The sequence below is a fragment of the Lagopus muta genome, chromosome Z (genome assembly GCF_023343835.1).
Source record: "Lagopus muta isolate bLagMut1 chromosome Z, bLagMut1 primary, whole genome shotgun sequence".
In the NCBI taxonomy this organism is placed as follows: Eukaryota; Metazoa; Chordata; class Aves; order Galliformes; family Phasianidae; genus Lagopus; species Lagopus muta.
In genome coordinates, this window is record NC_064472.1 from 36,490 (window position 1) to 60,436 (window position 23,947).

Sequence of the window (23,947 nt, forward strand, 5' to 3'; positions counted from 1 at the left end):
AGAATAAAAGTGTAGCAAATGCTATGGAAGACAACAGGAATCGAACCTACCTTTGATTGAGAGCAGCAGGGGGCACTGACACCCCATCAGCACTGGGCAGAGCCGGGCATGGGGAGAGGAAAAACACCCGGTGAAAGCAACGTGAGCACGAGGGACAACCGACACCAAGCCCGAGGACCTCAGCGAGCGTGTGAAACAGGAGACGGCGGGGATCCACGTACCTTGGCGCAGAGCCTCAGGAGCGGACACTGGCATCCACTAGCGGCTGTGCTTTCCTGCTGCATCCAACAAAGTCTTCCTCGCAGTCCTCCCACTGCTTAGAAGAGCAACCCGCGTCCGGAACCTCGAGCCCAACAGAATGCGACGAGCAAGGAGCTGGGCATCAATCTCAAGGCCAACAACTCGGTTCCCCCAAACCTCACTGCTCAGCCAACCTCACTGACACCAGAAGCCCAGGCACACATCCGAGCCCTGTGATTCCCAGCCCTTAAATGAGCTCAGGCTGGGCTCTGGCTCCACCCAGTCCCACCCCCGGCTTCATCGCACCCACCTGTGCCTCCACCCTGCTACTGCCATCCTGCACAAGCTTGTCCATCATTCCTTCAGTCTCTTCTGACACAGGATGAGGGGGAAGAAAGGAGAGAGAGAGCAAAGAAAAAGGCGGGGAAAAGGCGGGGAAAAGGCTGCTGCTGACCAATGAGATGCTGGCGGAGGCGGGACGGAGCTGCCGATGACCAATGAAAGACTGGCGAGGGCGGGACAGCTGCCGGTGACCAATGAGAGGCAGACAGGGGCGGGACCGCCCTGCCGATGACCAATGAGACGCTGCAGGGGCGGGACGGCGCTGCCAATGACCAATGAGAGGCTGGCGGAGGAGGGACGGCGCTGCCGATGACCAATCACTTACAGGCGAGGGCGGGACGGCGCTGCCGATGACCAATCACAGGCGGGCGAGGGCGGGACAATGCTGCCGATGACCAATGAGAGGCTGACGAGGGCGGGACAGCGCTGCCGATGACCAATCACTGGCTGAAGAGGGCGGGACGGCGCGGCCGGTGACCAATGAGAGCCTGGCGGGAGAGGGACAGTGCTGCCCTTGACCAACGAGAGGAAAGTGGAGATTGCTTTCCCGAAGGGACAAAGGTGTCACTTACCCCTCTGCAAGGATCAGGGCGCAGCAGTGCAGCAAATCAGGGGGGCCAAAAGGCTAACAGCATCTGGTGGGGGACTGGGCACATGGGGAAGGCATGAAGATAGATACCTTTATGTCCTGGAACGCCCACACCATTACCAGGAACAGGACACGCTAACTGCGGAACCTTGGACGTCCCAAAATGCCTGCTACGTCTGCTGGTGGAGTCGCCAATCCTACCAAGAAAGAAGAAAGCCTCACACGCGGTCCTCAACAAAGCTGGTTAGAGAAGAAAGGTGGGCATTGTACAAACCCCAAGACGAGGACAGCACTCAGCAGAAGCCTGTTTAGGAGACACCTCTTCTTTTGGCACCTCACTTGGTCACAAGTGTGCCTGGGTGTCATGGGAACTCCAGCGAGGCACCGCTAGGCAACATGGAAAAAAGAGAAGAGAAACAGAACACAAGTGTAGCAAATAGTACAGAAGCCAAAATGAATTGAACCTGCCAGTTATTGAAAGCAGCAGGTGGCACTGACATCTTTGCTCCTCTAAATTTTTGCTTATATTCCAAGAAATCCCTGTTTTTAACCTTAAATATCGCTTATTTTCATAGAAATCCCTGTTTCTTCCCTGAAATATCGCTTATTTTCATAGAAATCCCTGTTTTTCCCCTGAAATATCGCTTACTTTCTCAGAAATCCCAGTTTTTATCCTCAAACATCGCTTATTTTCATAGAAATCCCTGTTTTTATCCTGAAATATAGCTTGTTTTCAAAGAAATCCCTGTTTTTCCCCTTCAGTATAGCTTGTTTTCAAAGAAATCCCTGTTTTTCCCCTTCAATATCGCTTATTTTCATAGAAATCCCTGTTTTTCCCCTGAAATATCACTTATTTTCATAGAAATCCCTGTTTTTAACCTAAAATATCGCTTGATTTCAAAGGTGTCACTTACCCCTCTCCAAGAATCAAGGCGCAGACATTACAGCAACTGAGGGGGTGCCAAAAGGCAAACAGCATCTGGCGGGGTACTTGGCACTTGGGGAAAGCATGAAGATACCTTTATGTCCTGGAACGCCCACACCTTGACCAGGAACAGGACACGCTCACTGCGGAACCTTGGACGCCCCAAAACGCCTGCTACGTCTGGTGGTGGAGTCGCCAATCCTACCAAGAAAGAAGAAAGCCTCACACGCGGTCCTCAACAAAGTGGGTTAGAGAAGAAAGGTGGGCACTGTACAAACCCCAAAACGAGGACAACACTCAGCAGAAGCCTGTTTAGGAGATACCTCTTCTTTTGGCACCTCACTTGGTCACAAGTGTGCCCGGGGGTCATGGGAACTCCAGCGAGGCACCGCCAGGCAACATGGAAAAAAGAGAAGAGAAACAGAACACAAGTGAAGCAAATACTACAGAAGCCAAAATGAATTGAACCTGCCATTTATTCAGAGCAAAAAGAAAAAAAAAAGAAGAGAGACAGAATGAAAGTGTAGCAAATGCTCTGGAAACCAAAAGAAATCAAACCTACCTTTTCTTAAGAGCAGCAGGTGGCACTGACAACCCATCAGCACTGGGCAGAACTGAGCATGGGGAAAGGAAGAACACCCGGTGAAAGCAACGTGAGCACGAGGGACAACCGACACCAAGCCCGAGGACCTCAGCGAGCGTGTGAAACAGGAGACGGCGGGGATCCACGTACCTTGGCGCAGAGCCTCAGGAGCGGACACTGGCATCCACCAGCGGCTGTGCTTTCCTGCTGCATCCAACAAAGTCTTCCTCGCAGTCCTCCCACTGCTTAGAAGAGCAACCCGCGTCCGGAACCTCGAGCCCAACAGAATGCGACGAGCAAGGAGCTGGGCATCAATCTCAAGGCCAACAACTCGGTTCCCCCAAACCTCACTGCTCAGCCAACCTCACTGACACCAGAAGCCCAGGCACACATCCGAGCCCTGCGATTCCCAGCCCTTAAATGAGCTCAGGCTGGGCTCTGGCTCCACCCAGTCCCACCCCCGGCTTCATCGCACCCACCTGTGCCTCCACCCTGCTACTGCCATCCTGCACAAGCTTGTCCATCATTCCTTCAGTCTCTTCTGACACAGGATGAGGGGGAAGAAAGGAGAGAGAGAGCAAAGAAAAAGGCGGGGAAAAGGCGGGGAAAAGGCTGCTGCTGACCAATGAGATGCTGGCGGAGGCGGGACGGAGCTGCCGATGACCAATGAAAGACTGGCGAGGGCGGGACAGCTGCCGGTGACCAATGAGAGGCAGACAGGGGCGGGACCGCCCTGCCGATGACCAATGAGACGCTGCAGGGGCGGGACGGCGCTGCCAATGACCAATGAGAGGCTGGCGGAGGAGGGACGGCGCTGCCGATGACCAATCACTTACAGGCGAGGGCGGGACGGCGCTGCCGATGACCAATCACAGGCGGGCGAGGGCGGGACAATGCTGCCGATGACCAATGAGAGGCTGACGAGGGCGGGACAGCGCTGCCGATGACCAATCACTGGCTGAAGAGGGCGGGACGGCGCGGCCGGTGACCAATCACAGGCTGACGAGGGCGGGACAGCGCTGCCGCTGACCAATCACTGGCTGAAGAGGGCGGGACGGCGCGGCCGTTGACCAATCACAGGCTGACGAGGGCAGGACAGCGCTGCCGCTGACCAATCACTGGCTGAAGAGGGCGGGACGGCGCGGCCGGTGACCAATGAGAGCCTGGCGGGAGACGGACAGTGCTGTCCTTGACCAACGAGAGGAAAGTGGAGATTGCTTTCCCGAAGGGACAAAGGTGTCACTTACCCCTCTGCAAGGATCAGGGCGCAGCAGTGCAGCAAATCAGGGGGGCCAAAAGGCTAACAGCATCTGGTGGGGGACTGGGCACATGGGGAAGGCATGAAGATAGATACCTTCGTGTCCTGGAACGCCCACACCTTGACCAGGAACAGGACACGCTAACTGCGGAACCTTGGACGTCCCAAAATGCCTGCTACGTCTGCTGGTGGAGTCGCCAATCCTACCAAGAAAGAAGAAAGCCTCACACGCGGTCCTCAACAAAGCGGGTTAGAGAAGAAAGGTGGGCATTGTACAAACCCCAAGACGAGGACAGCACTCAGCAGAAGCCTGTTTAGGAGACACCTCTTCTTTTGGCACCTCACTTGGTCACAAGTGTGCCTGGCTGTCATGGGAACTCCAGCGAGGCACCGCCAGGCAACATGGAAAAAAGAGAAGAGAAACAGAACACAAGTGAAGCAAATAGTACAGAAGCCAAAATGAATTGAACCTGCCAGTTATTGAAAGCAGCAGGTGGCACTGACATCTTTGCTCCTCTAAATTTTTGCTTATATTCCAAGAAATCCCTGTTTCTTCCCTGAAATATCGCTTATTTTCATAGAAATCCCTGTTTTTCCCCTGAAATATCGCTTACTTTCTCAGAAATCCCAGTTTTTATCCTCAAACATCGCTTATTTTCATAGAAATCCCTGTTTTTATCCTGAAATATAGCTTGTTTTCAAAGAAATCCCTGTTTTTCCCCTTCAGTATAGCTTGTTTTCAAAGAAATCCCTGTTTTTCCCCTTCAATATCGCTTATTTTCATAGAAATCCCTGTTTTTTCCCCTGAAATATCAATCATTTTCATAGAAATCCCTGTTTTTAACCTAAAATATCGCTTGATTTCAAAGGTGTCACTTACCCCTCTCCAAGAATCAAGGCGCAGACATTACAGCAACTGAGGGGGTGCCAAAAGGCAAACAGCATCTGGCGGGGTACTTGGCACTTGGGGAAAGCATGAAGATACCTTTATGTCCTGGAACGCCCACACCTTGATCAGGAACAGGAATCGCTCACTGCGGAACCTTGGACGCCCCAAAACGCCTGCTACGTCTGGTGGTGGAGTCGCCAATCCTACCAAGAAAGAAGAAAGCCTCACACGCGGTCCTCAACAAAGTGGGTTAGAGAAGAAAGGTGGGCACTGTACAAACCCCAAAACGAGGACAGCACTCAGCAGAAGCCTGTTTAGGAGATACCTCTTCTTTTGGCACCTCACTTGGTCACAAGTGTGCCCGGGGGTCATGGGAACTCCAGCGAGGCACCGCCAGGCAACATGGAAAAAAGAGAAGAGAAACAGAACACAAGTGAAGCAAATACTACAGAAGCCAAAATGAATTGAACCTGCCATTTATTCAGAGCAAAAAGAAAAAAAAAGAAGAGAGACAGAATGAAAGTGTAGCAAATGCTCTGGAAACCAAAAGAAATCAAACCTACCTTTTCTTAAGAGCAGCAGGTGGCACTGACAACCCATCAGCACTGGGCAGAACTGAGCATGGGGAGAGGAAGAACACCCGGTGAAAGCAACGTGAGCACGAGGGACAACCGACACCAAGCCCCAAAGGACCTCAGCGAGCGTGTGAAACAGGAGACGTCAGGGATCCGGGGGACTGGGCGCATCCAGGAACGCCCACACCTTTACCACAAACGGGACACGTTCACTGCAGAAGCTTGGGCAGCCCAAAATGATGCTGCATCTGGTGGAGGAGTCGCCAAGCCTAGAAAGAAAGAAAGAAGAAAGCTTCACACGCGGTGCTCAACAACGTGACTTAGCAACAAAGGCCGGTCATTGTACAAAGCCTGAGTCAAGGACAGCACTCAGCAGAAGCCTCCTTAGGAGCCTACCTCTTCTGTTGCATCTCACTTGGTCAAAAGCGGGCACTGGCGTCCTGGGAACTCCAGCGAGGCGCCAACAGGCAACATGGCAAAAAGAGAAGAGAGACAGAATAAAAGTGTAGCAAATGCTATGGAAGACACCAAGAATCGAACCTACCTTTGATTGAGAGCAGCAGGGGGCACTGACACCCCATCAGCACTGGGCAGAACTGAGCATGGGGAAAGGAAGAACACCCGGTGAAAGCAACGTGAGCACGAGGGACAACCGACACCAAGCCCCAAAGGACCTCAGCGAGCGTGTGAAACAGGAGACGTCAGGGATCCGGGGGACTGGGCGCATCCAGGAACGCCCACACCTTTACCAGGAACGAGACACGTTCACTGCAGAAGCTTGGGCAGCCCAAAATGATGCTGCATCTGGTGGAGGAGTCGCCAAGCCTAGAAAGAAAGAAAGAAAGAAGAAAGCTTCACACGCGGTGCTCAACAACGTGGCTTAGCAACAAAGGCTGGTCATTGTACAAAGCCTGAGTCAAGGACAGCACTCAGCAGAAGCCTCCTTAGGAGCCTACCTCTTCTGTTGCATCTCACTTGGTCAAAAGCGGGCACTGGCGTCCTGGGAACTCCAGCGAGGTGCCAACAGGCAACATGGCAAAAAGAGAAGAGAGACAGAATAAAAGTGTAGCAAATGCTATGGAAGACAACAGGAATTGAACCTACCTTTGATTGAGAGCAGCAGGGGGCACTGACATCCCATCAGCACTGGGCAGAGCCGGGCATGGGGAGAGGAAGAACACTCGGTGAAAGCAACGTGAGCACGAGGGACAACCGACACCAAGCCCGAGGACCTGAGCGAGCGTGTGAAACAGGAGACGGCGGGGATCCACGTACCTTGGCGCAGAGCCTCAGGAGCGGACACTGGCATCCACCAGCGGCTGTGCTTTCCTGCTGCATCCAACAAAGTCTTTCTCGCAGTCCTCCCACTGCTTAGAAGAGCAACCCGTGTCCGGAACCTCGAGCCCAACAGAATGCGACGAGCAAGGAGCTGGGCATCAATCTCAAGGCCAACAACTCGGTTCCCCCAAACCTCACTGCTCACCCAACCTCACTGACACCAGAAGCCCAGGCACACATCTGAGCCCTGCGATTCCCAGCCCTTAAATGAGCTCAGGCTGGGCTCTGGCTCCACCCAGTCCCACCCCCGGCTTCATCGCACTCACCTGTGCCTCCACCCTGCTGCTGCCATCCTGCACCAGCTTGTCCATCATTCCTTCAGTCACTTCTGACACAGGATGAGGGGGAAGAAAGGAGAGAGAAAGCAAAGAAAAAGGCGGGGAAAAGGCGGGGAAAAGGCTGCTGCTGACCAATGAGATACGGGCGGAGGCGGGACGGAGCTGCCGATGACCAATCACAGGCAGGCGAAGGCGGGACGGCGCTGCCTGTGACCAATCACAGGCTGACGAGGGCGGGATGGCGCTGCCGCTGACCAATGAGAGGCTGGCGGAGGCGGGACGGCGCTGCCGCTGACCAATGAGAGAATGACGGAGGCGGGACGGCGCTGCTGCTGACCAATGAGAGGCTGGCGGAGGCGGGACGGCGTTGCCGAGAACCAATGAGAGGCTGGCGGAGGCGGGACTGCGCTGCCGATGACCAATCACAGGCAGGCGAAGGCGGGACGGCGCTGCCTGTGACCAATCACAGGCTGACGAGGGCGGGATGGCGCTGCCGCTGACCAATGAGAGGCTGGCGGAGGCGGGACGGCGCTGCCGCTGACCAATGAGAGAATGACGGAGGCGGGACGGCGCTGCTGCTGACCAATGAGAGGCTGGCGGAGGCGGGACGGCGGTGCCGAGAACCAATGAGAGGCTGGCGGAGGCGGGACTGCGCTGCCGATGACCAATCACTTACAGGCGAGGGCGGGACGGCGCTGCCGATGACCAATCACAGGCGGGCGAGGGCGGGACAAAGCTGCCGATGACCAATGAGAGGCTGACGAGGGAGGGGCGGCGCGACCGGTGACCAATCACAGGCTGACGAGGGCGGGACAGCGCTGCCGCTGACCAATCACTGGCTGAAGAGGGCGGGACGGCGCGGCCCGTGACCAATCACAGGCTGACGAGGGCGGGACAGCGCTGCCGCTGACCAATCACTGGCTGAAGAGGGCGGGACGGCGCGGCCGGTGACCAATCACAGGCTGACGAGGGCGGGACAGCGCTGCCGCTGACCAATCACTGGCTGAAGAGGGCGGGACGGCGCGGCCGTTGACCAATCACAGGCTGACGAGGGCAGGACAGAGCTGCCGCTGACCAATCACCGGCTGAAGAGGGCGGGACGGCGCGGCCGTTGACCAATGAGAGCCTGGCGGGAGAGGGACAGTGCTGCCCTTGACCAACGAGAGGAAAGTGGAGATTGCTTTCCCGAAGGGACAAAGGTGTCACTTACCCCTCTGCAAGGATCAGGGCGCAGCAGTGCAGCAAATCAGGGGGGCCAAAAGGCTAACAGCATCTGGTGGGGGACTGGGCACATGGGGAAGGCATGAAGATAGATACCTTCGTGTCCTGGAACGCCCACACCTTGACCAGGAACAGGACACGCTCACTGCGGAACCTTGGACGTCCCAAAATGCCTGCTACGTCTGCTGGTGGAGTCGCCAATCCTACCAAGAAAGAAGAAAGCCTCACACGCGGTCCTCAACAAAGCGGGTTAGAGAAGAAAGGTGGGCATTGTACAAACCCCAAGACGAGGACAGCACTCAGCAGAAGACTGTTTAGGAGACACCTCTTCTTTTGGCACCTCACTTGGTCACAAGTGTGCCTGGCTGTCATGGGAACTCCAGCGAGGCACCGCCAGGCAACATGGAAAAAAGAGAAGAGAAACAGAACACAAGTGAAGCAAATACTACAGAAGCCAAAATGAATTGAACCTGCCATTTATTCAGAGCAAAAAGAAAAAAAAAAGAAGAGAGACAGAATGAAAGTGTAGCAAATGCTCTGGAAACCAAAAGAAATCAAACCTACCTTTTCTTAAGAGCAGCAGGTGGCACTGACAACCCATCAGCACTGGGCAGAACTGAGCATGGGGAAAGGAAGAACACCCGGTGAAAGCAACGTGAGCACGAGGGTCAACCGACACCAAGCCCCAAAGGACCTCAGCGAGCGTGTGAAACAGGAGACGTCAGGGATCCAGGGGACTGTGCGCATCCAGGAACGCCCACACCTTTACCAGGAACGAGACACGTTCACTGCAGAAGCTTGGGCAGCCCAAAATGATGCTGCATCTGGTGGAGGAGTCGCCAAGCCTAGAAAGAAAGAAAGAAAGAAGAAAGCTTCACACGCGGTAATCAACAACGTGGCTTAGCAACAAAGGCTGGTCATTGTACAAAGCCCGAGTCAAGGACAGCACTCAGCAGAAGCCTCCTTAGGAGCCTACCTCTTCTGTTGCATCTCACTTGGTCAAAAGCGGGCACTGGCGTCCTGGGAACTCCAGCGAGGCGCCAACAGGCAACATGGCAAAAAGAGAAGAGAGACAGAATAAAAGTGTAGCAAATGCTATGGAAGACAACAGGAATCGAACCTACCTTTGATTGAGAGCAGCAGGGGGCACTGACACCCCATCAGCACTGGGCAGAGCCGGGCATGGGGAGAGGAAAAACACCCGGTGAAAGCAACGTGAGCACGAGGGACAACCGACACCAAGCCCGAGGACCTCAGCGAGCGTGTGAAACAGGAGACGGCGGGGATCCACGTACCTTGGCGCAGAGCCTCAGGAGCGGACACTGGCATCCACCAGCGGCTGTGCTTTCCTGCTGCATCCAACAAAGTCTTCCTCGCAGTCCTCCCACTGCTTAGAAGAGCAACCCGCGTCCGGAACCTCGAGCCCAACAGAATGCGACGAGCAAGGAGCTGGGCATCAATCTCAAGGCCAACAACTCGGTTCCCCCAAACCTCACTGCTCACCCAACCTCACTGACACCAGAAGCCCAGGCACACATCCGAGCCCTGCGATTCCCAGCCCTTAAATGAGCTCAGGCTGGGCTCTGGCTCCACCCAGTCCCACCCCCGGCTTCATCGCACCCACCTGTGCCTCCACCCTGCTACTGCCATCCTGCACAAGCTTGTCCATCATTCCTTCAGTCTCTTCTGACACAGGATGAGGGGGAAGAAAGGAGAGAGAGAGCAAAGAAAAAGGCGGGGAAAAGGCGGGGAAAAGGCTGCTGCTGACCAATGAGATGCTGGCGGAGGCGGGACGGAGCTGCCGATGACCAATGAAAGACTGGCGAGGGCGGGACAGCTGCCGGTGACCAATGAGAGGCAGACAGGGGCGGGACCGCCCTGCCGATGACCAATGAGACGCTGCAGGGGCGGGACGGCGCTGCCAATGACCAATGAGAGGCTGGCGGAGGAGGGACGGCGCTGCCGATGACCAATAACAGGCGGGCGAGGGCGGGACAATGCTGCCGATGACCAATGAGAGGCTGACGAGGGCGGGACAGCGCTGCCGATGACCAATCACTGGCTGAAGAGGGCGGGACGGTGCGGCCGGTGACCAATGAGAGCCTGGCGGGAGAGGGACAGTGCTGCCCTTGACCAACGAGAGGAAAGTGGAGATTGCTTTCCCGAAGGGACAAAGGTGTCACTTACCCCTCTGCAAGGATCAGGGCGCAGCAGTGCAGCAAATCAGGGGGGCCAAAAGGCTAACAGCATCTGGTGGGGGACTGGGCACATGGGGAAGGCATGAAGATAGATACCTTTATGTCCTGGAACGCCCACACCATTACCAGGAACAGGACACGCTTACTGCGGAACCTTGGACGTCCCAAAATGCCTGCTACGTCTGCTGGTGGAGTCGCCAATCCTACCAAGAAAGAAGAAAGCCTCACACGCGGTCCTCAACAAAGCTGGTTAGAGAAGAAAGGTGGGCATTGTACAAACCCCAAGACGAGGACAGCACTCAGCAGAAGACTGTTTAGGAGACACCTCTTCTTTTGGCACCTCACTTGGTCACAAGTGTGCCTGGGTGTCATGGGAACTCCAGCGAGGCACCGCTAGGCAACATGGAAAAAAGAGAAGAGAAACAGAACACAAGTGTAGCAAATAGTACAGAAGCCAAAATGAATTGAACCTGCCAGTTATTGAAAGCAGCAGGTGGCACTGACATCTTTGCTCCTCTAAATTTTTGCTTATATTCCAAGAAATCCCTGTTTTTAACCTTAAATATCGCTTATTTTCATAGAAATCCCTGTTTCTTCCCTGAAATATCGCTTATTTTCATAGAAATCCCTGTTTTTCCCCTGAAATATCGCTTACTTTCTCAGAAATCCCAGTTTTTATCCTCAAACATCGCTTATTTTCATAGAAATCCCTGTTTTTATCCTGAAATATAGCTTGTTTTCAAAGAAATCCCTGTTTTTCCCCTTCAATATCGCTTATTTTCATAGAAATCCCTGTTTTTTCCCCTGAAATATCACTTATTTTCATAGAAATCCCTGTTTTTAACCTAAAATATCGCTTGATTTCAAAGGTGTCACTTACCCCTCTCCAAGAATCAAGGCGCAGACATTACAGCAACTGAGGGGGTGCCAAAAGGCAAACAGCATCTGGCGGGGTACTTGGCACTTGGGGAAAGCATGAAGATACCTTTATGTCCTGGAACGCCCACACCTTGACCAGGAACAGGACACGCTCACTGCGGAACCTTGGACGCCCCAAAACGCCTGCTACGTCTGGTGGTGGAGTCGCCAATCCTACCAAGAAAGAAGAAAGCCTCACACGCGGTCCTCAACAAAGTGGGTTAGAGAAGAAAGGTGGGCACTGTACAAACCCCAAAACGAGGACAGCACTCAGCAGAAGCCTGTTTAGGAGATACCTCTTCTTTTGGCACCTCACTTGGTCACAAGTGTGCCCGGGGGTCATGGGAACTCCAGCGAGGCACCGCCAGGCAACATGGAAAAAAGAGAAGAGAAACAGAACACAAGTGAAGCAAATACTACAGAAGCCAAAATGAATTGAACCTGCCATTTATTCAGAGCAAAAAGAAAAAAAAAAGAAGAGAGACAGAATGAAAGTGTAGCAAATGCTCTGGAAACCAAAAGAAATCAAACCTACCTTTTCTTAAGAGCAGCAGGTGGCACTGACAACCCATCAGCACTGGGCAGAACTGAGCATGGGGAAAGGAAGAACACCCGGTGAAAGCAACGTGAGCACGAGGGTCAACCGACACCAAGCCCCAAAGGACCTCAGCGAGCGTGTGAAACAGGAGACGTCAGGGATCCAGGGGACTGTGCGCATCCAGGAACGCCCACACCTTTACCAGGAACGAGACACGTTCACTGCAGAAGCTTGGGCAGCCCAAAATGATGCTGCATCTGGTGGAGGAGCCGCCAAGCCTAGAAAGAAAGAAAGAAAGAAGAAAGCTTCACACGCGGTGCTCAACAACGTGGCTTAGCAACAAAGGCTGGTCATTGTACAAAGCCCGAGTCAAGGACAGCACTCAGCAGAAGCCTCCTTAGGAGCCTACCTCTTCTGTTGCATCTCACTTGGTCAAAAGCGGGCACTGGCGTCCTGGGAACTCCAGCGAGGCGCCAACAGGCAACATGGCAAAAAGAGAAGAGAGACAGAATAAAAGTGTAGCAAATGCTATGGAAGACAACAGGAATCGAACCTACCTTTGATTGAGAGCAGCAGGGGGCACTGACACCCCATCAGCACTGGGCAGAGCCGGGCATGGGGAGAGGAAAAACACCCGGTGAAAGCAACGTGAGCACGAGGGACAACCGACACCAAGCCCGAGGACCTCAGCGAGCGTGTGAAACAGGAGACGGCGGGGATCCACGTACCTTGGCGCAGAGCCTCAGGAGCGGACACTGGCATCCACCAGCGGCTGTGCTTTCCTGCTGCATCCAACAAAGTCTTCCTCGCAGTCCTCCCACTGCTTAGAAGAGCAACCCGCGTCCGGAACCTCGAGCCCAACAGAATGCGACGAGCAAGGAGCTGGGCATCAATCTCAAGGCCAACAACTCGGTTCCCCCAAACCTCACTGCTCAGCCAACCTCACTGACACCAGAAGCCCAGGCACACATCCGAGCCCTGCGATTCCCAGCCCTTAAATGAGCTCAGGCTGGGCTCTGGCTCCACCCAGTCCCACCCCCGGCTTCATCGCACCCACCTGTGCCTCCACCCTGCTACTGCCATCCTGCACAAGCTTGTCCATCATTCCTTCAGTCTCTTCTGACACAGGATGAGGGGGAAGAAAGGAGAGAGAGAGCAAAGAAAAAGGCGGGGAAAAGGCGGGGAAAAGGCTGCTGCTGACCAATGAGATGCTGGCGGAGGCGGGACGGAGCTGCCGATGACCAATGAAAGACTGGCGAGGGCGGGACAGCTGCCGGTGACCAATGAGAGGCAGACAGGGGCGGGACCGCCCTGCCGATGACCAATGAGACGCTGCAGGGGCGGGACGGCGCTGCCAATGACCAATGAGAGGCTGGCGGAGGAGGGACGGCGCTGCCGATGACCAATCACTTACAGGCGAGGGCGGGACGGCGCTGCCGATGACCAATCACAGGCGGGCGAGGGCGGGACAATGCTGCCGATGACCAATGAGAGGCTGACGAGGGCGGGACAGCGCTGCCGATGACCAATCACTGGCTGAAGAGGGCGGGACGGCGCGGCCGGTGACCAATCACAGGCTGACGAGGGCGGGACAGCGCTGCCGATGACCAATCACTGGCTGAAGAGGGCGGGACGGCGCGGCCGTTGACCAATCACAGGCTGACGAGGGCAGGACAGCGCTGCCGCTGACCAATCACTGGCTGAAGAGGGCGGGACGGCGCGGCCGGTGACCAATGAGAGCCTGGCGGGAGACGGACAGTGCTGTCCTTGACCAACGAGAGGAAAGTGGAGATTGCTTTCCCGAAGGGACAAAGGTGTCACTTACCCCTCTGCAAGGATCAGGGCGCAGCAGTGCAGCAAATCAGGGGGGCCAAAAGGCTAACAGCATCTGGTGGGGGACTGGGCACATGGGGAAGGCATGAAGATAGATACCTTCGTGTCCTGGAACGCCCACACCTTGACCAGGAACAGGACACGCTAACTGCGGAACCTTGGACGTCCCAAAATGCCTGCTACGTCTGCTGGTGGAGTCGCCAATCCTACCAAGAAAGAAGAAAGCCTCACACGCGGTCCTCAACAAAGCGGGTTAGAGAAGAAAGGTGGGCATTGTACAAACCCCAAGACGAGGACAGCACTCAGCAGAAGCCTGTTTAGGAGACACCTCTTCTTTTGGCACCTCACTTGGTCACAAGTGTGCCTGGCTGTCATGGGAACTCCAGCGAGGCACCGCCAGGCAACATGGAAAAAAGAGAAGAGAAACAGAACACAAGTGAAGCAAATAGTACAGAAGCCAAAATGAATTGAACCTGCCAGTTATTGAAAGCAGCAGGTGGCACTGACATCTTTGCTCCTCTAAATTTTTGCTTATATTCCAAGAAATCCCTGTTTTTAACCTTAAATATCGCTTATTTTCATAGAAATCCCTGTTTTTTCCCCTGAAAGATCGCTTACTTTCTCAGAAATCCCAGTTTTTATCCTCAAACATCGCTTATTTTCATAGAAATCCCTGTTTTTATCCTGAAATATAGCTTTTTTTCAAAGAAATCCCTGTTTTTCCCCTTCAGTATAGCTTGTTTTCAAAGAAATCCCTGTTTTTCCCCTTCAATATCGCTTATTTTCATAGAAATCCCTGTTTTTCCCCTGAAATATCAATCATTTTCATAGAAATCCCTGTTTTTAACCTAAAATATCGCTTGATTTCAAAGGTGTCACTTACCCCTCTCCAAGAATCAAGGCGCAGACATTACAGCAACTGAGGGGGTGCCAAAAGGCAAACAGCATCTGGCGGGGTACTTGGCACTTGGGGAAAGCATGAAGATACCTTTATGTCCTGGAACGCCCACACCTTGACCAGGAACAGGACACGCTCACTGCGGAACCTTGGACGCCCCAAAACGCCTGCTACGTCTGGTGGTGGAGTCGCCAATCCTACCAAGAAAGAAGAAAGCCTCACACGCGGTCCTCAACAAAGTGGGTTAGAGAAGAAAGGTGGGCACTGTACAAACCCCAAAACGAGGACAGCACTCAGCAGAAGCCTGTTTAGGAGATACCTCTTCTTTTGGCACCTCACTTGGTCACAAGTGTGCCCGGGGGTCATGGGAACTCCAGCGAGGCACCGCCAGGCAACATGGAAAAAAGAGAAGAGAAACAGAACACAAGTGAAGCAAATACTACAGAAGCCAAAATGAATTGAACCTGCCATTTATTCAGAGCAAAAAGAAAAAAAAAAGAAGAGAGACAGAATGAAAGTGTAGCAAATGCTCTGGAAACCAAAAGAAATCAAACCTACCTTTTCTTAAGAGCAGCAGGTGGCACTGACAACCCATCAGCACTGGGCAGAACTGAGCATGGGGAGAGGAAGAACACCCGGTGAAAGCAACGTGAGCACGAGGGACAACCGACACCAAGCCCCAAAGGACCTCAGCGAGCGTGTGAAACAGGAGACGTCAGGGATCCGGGGGACTGGGCGCATCCAGGAACGCCCACACCTTTACCACAAACGGGACACGTTCACTGCAGAAGCTTGGGCAGCCCAAAATGATGCTGCATCTGGTGGAGGAGTCGCCAAGCCTAGAAAGAAAGAAAGAAGAAAGCTTCACACGCGGTGCTCAACAACGTGACTTAGCAACAAAGGCCGGTCATTGTACAAAGCCTGAGTCAAGGACAGCACTCAGCAGAAGCCTCCTTAGGAGCCTACCTCTTCTGTTGCATCTCACTTGGACAAAAGCGGGCACTGGCGTCCTGGGAACTCCAGCGAGGTGCCAACAGGCAACATGGCAAAAAGAGAAGAGAGACAGAATAAAAGTGTAGCAAATGCTATGGAAGACAACAGGAATTGAACCTACCTTTGATTGAGAGCAGCAGGGGGCACTGACATCCCATCAGCACTGGGCAGAGCCGGGCATGGGGACAGGAAGAACACTCGGTGAAAGCAACGTGAGCACGAGGGACAACCGACACCAAGCCCGAGGACCTGAGCGAGCGTGTGAAACAGGAGACGGCGGGGATCCACGTACCTTGGCGCAGAGCCTCAGGAGCGGACACTGGCATCCACCAGCGGCTGTGCTTTCCTGCTGCATCCAACAAAGTCTTTCTCGCAGTCCTCCCACTGCTTAGAAGAGCAACCCGTGTCCGGAACCTCGAGCCCAACAGAATGCGACGAGCAAGGAGCTGGGCATCAATCTCAAGGCCAACAACTCGGTTCCCCCAAACCTCACTGCTCACCCAACCTCACTGACACCAGAAGCCCAGGCACACATCTGAGCCCTGCGATTCCCAGCCCTTAAATGAGCTCAGGCTGGGCTCTGGCTCCACCCAGTCCCACCCCCGGCTTCATCGCACTCACCTGTGCCTCCACCCTGCTGCTGCCATCCTGCACCAGCTTGTCCATCATTCCTTCAGTCACTTCTGACACAGGATGAGGGGGAAGAAAGGAGAGAGAAAGCAAAGAAAAAGGCGGGGAAAAGGCGGGGAAAAGGCTGCTGCTGACCAATGAGATACGGGCGGAGGCGGGACGGAGCTGCCGATGACCAATCACAGGCAGGCGAAGGCGGGACGGCGCTGCCTGTGACCAATCACAGGCTGACGAGGGCGGGATGGCGCTGCCGCTGACCAATGAGAGGCTGGCGGAGGCGGGACGGCGCTGCCGCTGACCAATGAGAGGCTGGCGGAGGCGGGACGGCGCTGCCGCTGACCAATGAGAGAATGACGGAGGCGGGACGGCGCTGCTGCTGACCAATGAGAGGCTGGCGGAGGCGGGACGGCGTTGCCGAGAACCAATGAGAGGCTGGCGGAGGCGGGACTGCGCTGCCGATGACCAATCACAGGCAGGCGAAGGCGGGACGGCGCTGCCTGTGACCAATCACAGGCTGACGAGGGCGGGATGGCGCTGCCGCTGACCAATGAGAGGCTGGCGGAGGCGGGACGGCGCTGCCGCTGACCAATGAGAGAATGACGGAGGCGGGACGGCGCTGCTGCTGACCAATGAGAGGCTGGCGGAGGCGGGACGGCGGTGCCGAGAACCAATGAGAGGCTGGCGGAGGCGGGACTGCGCTGCCGATGACCAATCACTTACAGGCGAGGGCGGGACGGCGCTGCCGCTGACCAATCACAGGCGGGCGAGGGCGGGACAAAGCTGCCGATGACCAATGAGAGGCTGACGAGGGAGGGACGGCGCGACCGGTGACCAATCACAGGCTGACGAGGGCGGGACAGCGCTGCCGATGACCAATCACTGGCTGAAGAGGGCGGGACGGCGCGGCCCGTGACCAATCACAGGCTGACGAGGGCGGGACAGCGCTGCCGCTGACCAATCACTGGCTGAAGAGGGCGGGACGGCGCGGCCGGTGACCAATCACAGGCTGACGAGGGCGGGACAGCGCTGCCGCTGACCAATCACTGGCTGAAGAGGGCGGGACGGCGCGGCCGTTGACCAATCACAGGCTGACGAGGGCAGGACAGAGCTGCCGCTGACCAATCACCGGCTGAAGAGGGCGGGACGGCGCGGCCGTTGACCAATGAGAGCCTGGCGGGAGAGGGACAGTGCTGCCCTTGACCAACGAGAGGAAAGTGGAGATTGCTTTCCCGAAGGGACAAAGGTGTCACTTACCCCTCTGCAAGGATCAGGGCGCAGCAGTGCAGCAAATCAGGGGGGCCAAAAGGCTAACAGCATCTGGTGGGGGACTGGGCACATGGGGAAGGCATGAAGATAGATACCTTCGTGTCCTGGAACGCCCACACCTTGACCAGGAACAGGACACGCTAACTGCGGAACCTTGGACGTCCCAAAATGCCTGCTACGTCTGCTGGTGGAGTCGCCAATCCTACCAAGAAAGAAGAAAGCCTCACACGCGGTCCTCAACAAAGCGGGTTAGAGAAGAAAGGTGGGCATTGTACAAACCCCAAGACGAGGACAGCACTCAGCAGAAGCCTGTTTAGGAGACACCTCTTCTTTTGGCACCTCACTTGGTCACAAGTGTGCCTGGCTGTCATGGGAACTCCAGCGAGGCACCGCCAGGCAACATGGAAAAAAGAGAAGAGAAACAGAACACAAGTGAAGCAAATAGTACAGAAGCCAAAATGAATTGAACCTGCCAGTTATTGAAAGCAGCAGGTGGCACTGACATCTTTGCTCCTCTAAATTTTTGCTTATATTCCAAGAAATCCCTGTTTTTAACCTTAAATATCGCTTATTTTCATAGAAACCCCTGTTTCTTCCCTGAAATATCGCTTATTTTCATAGAAATCCCTGTTTTTCCCCTGAAAGATCGCTTACTTTCTCAGAAATCCCAGTTTTTATCCTCAAACATCGCTTATTTTCATAGAAATCCCTGTTTTTATCCTGAAATATAGCTTTTTTTCAAAGAAATCCCTGTTTTTCCCCTTCAGTATAGCTTGTTTTCAAAGAAATCCCTGTTTTTCCCCTTCAATATCGCTTATTTTCATAGAAATCCCTGTTTTTCCCCTGAAATATCACTTATTTTCATAGAAATCCCTGTTTTTAACCTAAAATATCGCTTGATTTCAAAGGTGTCACTTATCCCTCTCCAAGAATCAAGGCGCAGACATTACAGCAACTGAGGGGGTGCCAAAAGGCAAACAGCATCTGGCGGGGTACTTGGCACTTGGGGAAAGCATGAAGATACCTTTATGTCCTGGAACGCCCACACCTTGACCAGGAACAGGACACGCTCACTGCGGAACCTTGGACGTCCCAAAACGCCTGCTACGTCTGGTGGTGGAGTCGCCAATCCTACCAAGAAAGAAGAAAGCCTCACACGCGGTCCTCAACAAAGTGGGTTAGAGAAGAAAGGTGGGCACTGTACAAACCCCAAAACGAGGACAGCACTCAGCAGAAGCCTGTTTAGGAGATACCTCTTCTTTTGGCACCTCACTTGGTCACAAGTGTGCCCGGGGGTCATGGGAACTCCAGCGAGGCACCGCCAGGCAACATGGAAAAAAGAGAAGAGAAACAGAACACAAGTGAAGCAAATACTACAGAAGCCAAAATGAATTGAACCTGCCATTTATTCAGAGCAAAAAGAAAAAAAAAGAAGAGAGACAGAATGAAAGTGTAGCAAATGCTCTGGAAACCAAAAGAAATCAAACCTACCTTTTCTTAAGAGCAGCAGGTGGCACTGACAACCCATCAGCACTGGGCAGAACTGAGCATGGGGAGAGGAAGAACACCCGGTGAAAGCAACGTGAGCACGAGGGACAACCGACACCAAGCCCCAAAGGACCTCAGCGAGCGTGTGAAACAGGAGACGTCAGGGATCCGGGGGACTGGGCGCATCCAGGAACGCCCACACCTTTACCAGGAACGAGACACGTTCACTGCAGAAGCTTGGGCAGCCCAAAATGATGCTGCATCTGGTGGAGGAGTCGCCAAGCCTAGAAAGAAAGAAAGAAGAAAGCTTCACACGCGGTGCTCAACAACGTGACTTAGCAACAAAGGCTGGTCATTGTACAAAGCCCGAGTCAAGGACAGCACTCAGCAGAAGCCTCCTTAGGAGCCTACCTCTTCTGTTGCATCTCACTTGGTCAAAAGCGGGCACTGGCGTCCTGGGAACTCCAGCGAGGCGCCAACAGGCAACATGGCAAAAAGAGAAGAGAGACAGAATAAAAGTGTAGCAAATGCTATGGAAGACAACAGGAATCGAACCTACCTTTGATTGAGAGCAGCAGGGGGGACTGACACCCCATCAGCACTGGGCAGAGCCGGGCATGGGGAGAGGAAAAACACCCGGTGAAAGCAACGTGAGCACGAGGGACAACCGACACCAAGCCCGAGGACCTGAGCGAGCGTGTGAAACAGGAGACGGCGGGGATCCACGTACCTTGGCGCAGAGCCTCAGGAGCGGACACTGGCATCCACCAGCGGCTATGCTTTCCTGCTGCATCCAACAAAGTCTTCCTCGCAGTCCTCCCACTGCTTAGAAGAGCAACCCGCGTCCGGAACCTCGAGCCCAACAGAATGCGACGAGCAAGGAGCTGGGCATCAATCTCAAGGCCAACAACTCGGTTCCCCCAAACCTCACTGCTCAGCCAACCTCACTGACACCAGAAGCCCAGGCACACATCCGAGCCCTGCGATTCCCAGCCCTTAAATGAGCTCAGGCTGGGCTCTGGCTCCACCCAGTCCCACCCCCGGCTTCATCGCACCCACCTGTGCCTCCACCCTGCTACTGCCATCCTGCACAAGCTTGTCCATCATTCCTTCAGTCTCTTCTGTAACAGGATGAGGGGAAAGAATGGAGAGAGAGAGCAAAGAAAAAGGCGGGGAAAAGGCGGGGAAAAGGCTGCTGCTGACCAATGAGATGCTGGCGGAGGCGGGACGGAGCTGCCGATGACCAATGAAAGACTGGCGAGGGCGGGACAGCTGCCGGTGACCAATGAGAGGCAGACAGGGGCGGGACCGCCCTGCCGATGACCAATGAGACGCTGCAGGGGCGGGACGGCGCTGCCAATGACCAATGAGAGGCTGGCGGAGGAGGGACGGCGATGCCGATGACCAATCACTTACAGGCGAGGGCGGGACGGCGCTGCCGATGACCAATCACAGGCGGGCGAGGGCGGGACAATGCTGCCGATGACCAATGAGAGGCTGACGAGGGCAGGACGGCGCGACCGGTGACCAATCACAGGCTGACGAGGGCGGGACAGCGCTGCCGATGACCAATCACTGGCTGAAGAGGGCGGGACGGCGCGGCCGGTGACCAATCACAGGCTGACAAGGGCGGGACAGCGCTGCCGCTGACCAATCACTGGCTGAAGAGGGCGGGACGGCGCGACCGGTGACCAATCACAGGCTGACGAGGGCGGGACAGCGCTGCCGCTGACCAATCACTGGCTGAAGAGGGCGGGATGGCGCGGCCGGTGACCAATGAGAGCCTGGCGGGAGAGGGACAGTGCTGTCCTTGACCAACGAGAGGAAAGTGGAGATTGCTTTCCCGAAGGGAGAAAGGTGTCACTTACCCCTCTGCAAGGATCAGGGCGCAGCAGTGCAGCAAATCAGGGGGGCCAAAAGGCTAACAGCATCTGGTGGGGGACTGGGCACATGGGGAAGGCATGAAGATAGATACCTTTATGTCCTGGAACGCCCACACCATTACCAGGAACAGGACACGCTAACTGCGGAACCTTGGACGTGCCAAAATGCCTGCTACGTCTGCTGGTGGAGTCGCCAATCCTACCAAGAAAGAAGAAAGCCTCACACGCGGTCCTCAACAAAGCGGGTTAGAGAAGAAAGGTGGGCATTGTACAAACCCCAAGACGAGGACAGCACTCAGCAGAAGCCTGTTTAGGAGACACCTCTTCTTTTGGCACCTCACTTGGTCACAAGTGTGCCTGGCTGTCATGGGAACTCCAGCGAGGCGCCAACAGGCAACATGGAAAAAAGAGAAGAGAGACAGAATAAAAGTGTAGCAAATGCTATGGAAGACAACAGGAATTGAACCTACCTTTGATTGAGAGCAGCAGGGGGCACTGACATCCCATCAGCACTGGGCAGAGCCGGGCATGGGGAGAGGAAGAGCACGAGGGACAACCGACACCAAGCCCGAGGACCTGAGCGAGCGTGTGAAACAGGAGACGGCGGGGATCCACGTACCTTGGCGCAGAGCCTCAGGAGCGGACACTGGCATCCACCAGCGGCTGTGCTTTCCTGCTGCATCCAACAAAGTCTTCCTCGCAGTCCTCCCACTGCTTAGAAGAGCAACCCGCGTCCGGAACCTCGAGCCCAACAGAATGCGACGAGCAAGGAGCTGGGCATCAATCTCAAGGCCAACAACTCGGTTCCCCCAAACCTCACTGCTCAGCCAACCTCACTGACACCAGAAGCCCAGGCACACATCTGAGCCCTGCGATTCCCAGCCCTTAAATGAGCTCAGGCTGGGTTCTGGCTCCACCCAGTCCCACCCCCGGCTTCATCGCACCCACCTGTGCCTCCACCCTGCTGCTGCCATCCTGCACCAGCTTGTCCATCGTTCCTTCAGTCTCTTCTGACACAGGATGAGGGGGAAGAAAGGAGAGAGAGAGCAAAGAAAAAGGCGGGGAAAAGGCGGGGAAAAGGCTGCTGCGGACCAATGAGATGCTGGCGGAGGCGGGACGGAGATGCCGATGACCAATCACAGGCACGCGAAGGCGGGACGGCGCTGCCTGTGACCAATCACAGGCTGACGAGGGCGGGATGGCGCGGCCGGTGACCAATGAGAGGCTGGCGGAGGCGGGACGGAGCTGCCGCTGACCAATGAGAGAATGGCAGAGGCGGGACGGCGCTGCTGCTGACCAGTGAGCGGCTGGCGGAGGCGGGACGGCGTTGCCGAGGACCAATGAGAGGCTGGCGGAGGCGGGACTGCGCTGCCGATGACCAATCACTTACAGGCGAGGGCGGGACGGCGCTGCCGATGACCAATCACAGGCGGGCGTGGGCGGGACAATGCTGCCGATGACCAATGAGAGGCTGACGAGGGCGGGACGGCGCGACCTGTGACCAATCACAGGCTGACGAGGGCGGGACAGCGCTGCCGATGACCAATCACTGGCTGAAGAGGGCGGGACGGCGCGACCGGTGACCAATCACAGGCTGACGAGGGCGGGACAGCGCTGCCGACGACCAATCACTGGCTGAAGAGGGCGGGACGGCGCGGCCGGTGACCAATCACAGGCTGACGAGGGCGGGACAGCGCTGCCGCTGACCAATCACTGGCTGAAGAGGGCGGGACGGCGCGGCCGTTGACCAATCACAGGCTGACGAGGGCAGGACAGCGCTGCCGATGACCAATCACTGGCTGAAGAGGGCAGGACGGCGCGGCCGGTGACCAATGAGAGCCTGGCGGGAGAGGGACAGTGCTGCCCTTGACCAACGAGAGGAAAGTGGAGATCGCTTTCCCGAAGGGACAAAGGTGTCACTTACCCCTCTGCAAGGATCAGGGCGCAGCAGTGCAGCAAATCAGGGGGGCCAAAAGGCTAACAGCATCTGGTGGGGGACTGGGCACATGGGGAAGGCATGAAGATAGATACCTTCGTGTCCTGGAACGCCCACACCTTGACCAGGAACAGGACACGCTAACTGCGGAACCTTGGACGTCCCAAAATGCCTGCTACGTCTGCTGGTGGAGTCGCCAATCCTACCAAGAAAGAAGAAAGCCTCACACGCGGTCCTCAACAAAGTGGGTTAGAGAAGAAAGGTGGGCATTGTACAAACCCCAAGACGAGGACAGCACTCAGCAGAAGACTGTTTAGGAGACACCTCTTCTTTTGGCACCTCACTTGGTCACAAGTGTGCCTGGGTGTCATGGGAACTCCAGCGAGGCTCTGCCAGGCAACATGGAAAAAAGAGAAGAGAAACAGAACACAAGTGTAGCAAATACTACAGAAGCCAAAATGAATTGAACCTGCCAGTTATAGAAAGCAGCAGGTGGCACTGACATCTTTGTTCCTCTAAATTTTTGCTTATATTCCAAGAAATCCCTGTTTTTAACCTTAAATATCGCTTATTTTCATAGAAATCCCTGTTTCTTCCCTGAAATATCGCTTATTTTCATAGAAATCCCTGTTTTTCCCCTGAAAGATCGCTTACTTTCTCAGAAATCCCAGTTTTTATCCTCAAACATCACTTATTTTCATAGAAATCCCTGTTTTTATCCTGAAAGATCGCTTACTTTCTCAGAAATCCCAGTTTTTATCCTCAAACATCGCTTATTTTCATAGAAATCCCTGTTTTTCCCCTTCAATATCGCTTATTTTCATAGAAATCCCTGTTTTTCCCCTGAAATATCACTTATTTTCATAGAAATCCCTGTTTTTCACCTAAAATATCGCTTGTTTTCAAAGGTGTCACTTACCCCGCTCCAAGAATCAAGGCGCAGACATTACAGCAACTGAGGGGGTGCCAAAAGGCAAACAGCATCTGGCGGGGTACTTGGCACTTGGGGAAAGCATGAAGATACCTTTATGTCCTGGAACGCCCACACCTTGACCAGGAACAGGACACGCTCACTGCGGAACCTTGGACGTCCCAAAATGCCTGCTACGTCTGGTGGTGGAGTCGCCA

At 54.9% G+C, this 23,947-nt stretch overlaps 1 long non-coding RNA gene across 7 annotated transcripts in view; it reads right to left on the minus strand.

Moving 5' to 3' along the window:
* LOC125686621 (uncharacterized) overlaps window positions 1–23,947 on the minus strand; it is a 60,585-nt gene that overhangs the window by 12,349 nt on the left and 24,289 nt on the right. For 4 of the 7 annotated variants that reach the window (XR_007373853.1, XR_007373855.1, XR_007373854.1 and 1 more), the window contains exons 1-2: window positions 5,107–8,351; window positions 1,723–2,297 (exon numbers count right to left, since the gene is read on the minus strand). This is a non-coding gene — a long non-coding RNA (uncharacterized LOC125686621). Of the gene's footprint in view, window positions 1–1,722; window positions 2,298–5,106; window positions 8,352–9,001; window positions 10,565–12,301; window positions 13,883–21,033; window positions 21,083–23,947 lie in introns of those variants that run through there. The other 3 variants (XR_007373858.1, XR_007373857.1, XR_007373856.1) reach the window with 2 other exon arrangements.